Source organism: Alligator sinensis, unplaced genomic scaffold, assembly GCF_000455745.1.
Source record: "Alligator sinensis unplaced genomic scaffold, ASM45574v1 scaffold332_1, whole genome shotgun sequence".
Taxonomy (NCBI): domain Eukaryota; kingdom Metazoa; phylum Chordata; order Crocodylia; family Alligatoridae; genus Alligator; species Alligator sinensis.
This window is the reverse complement of record NW_005841993.1, coordinates 457392-458512: the sequence shown is the minus strand read 5'-3', so window position 1 is coordinate 458512 and position 1121 is coordinate 457392.

Sequence of the window (1121 nt, the reverse complement as noted above, 5' to 3'; positions counted from 1 at the left end):
ATCCCTGCTAGTATGGCATCTGAGGTGAATTAAAATCTTGTACTTCTGGTTTCACAAAAGGATAGGAATGTGCTACGTTTATAGCATTTCTCTTCTTCACTGTCTTTGCTTTGATTTATACTTGTGTAATATGATTTTTGTCAGTATTTGTAAGAGGAGATATTTTCCTTATACAGCCTACAGGCCAAATGCTCCCTTATCAAAAGTAAGAGAGGTCTTGTACTTTATGGATTCTAAATGGTATGACATAAGGGTAGAGCATTTGAACTCTGGTAGCCATGAATTATGGAATGCCATTCAGGAAACACCATTGAGAAGGGTTCTTAGAGAGATCATGGTCTCCAAACAGCAAGAGAAAAGCTGGGTCTATGTATTACATGGCTTCCAGACAAACTTTCCTGGTTTCTGATAAATGTGTCAACAACACAAATGGTAAAGTGTCAAACAAATAACATTTTTCAGTTTGCTTTCTGAAAAAGTACAATTAGCGAGCTAAATAATTTTTTAAAATATAATTTTGGGTCAAACCATTTCTTTTCCAGTGGGGTGAAGAGGGAATGAAATTTGTTTTTCATGTCAAATTAAACATTTGGTTGTGATTATTTATTCTGGAGAAGAGAGGACTGAGTGGGGATTTGATAACTATCTTCAAAACTTCGAAGGGTGGCTATAAGCAGGATGTGACAGACTATTATTTGTAGCCAGAGGGGACAAGATAAGGAGTAATTGCCTTAAATTGCATCAAGGGAAATTTAGGTTGGATAATAGGAAGAACTTTCTCACTATGAGGGAGGTTAACCATTGGAACAGATTACAAAAAGAGACTGGAATCTGTGTCTTTGGAAACCCTTATGATCTGGTTAGACAGATACTTGTCTAAGATGGTTTAGACAGGGAAGACATTGCCTTGAGCAAGAGGTTGAATTAGATTACCTTCCATTTGTCATAATTCTATGATATCAATCCATTTGAAATTAAATAGTTTGGGTTTTGAATTTTAACTCTCTCTTTAATTAGGTTGAAGAAATTTGCTAATGGCAATATTTGCTTTAAAAAAGTTTTGTTCAAAAATATATTTTTTTTCTTTGGCTTCTCCATTTTTTTTCTTTTGCCTGTCTGAA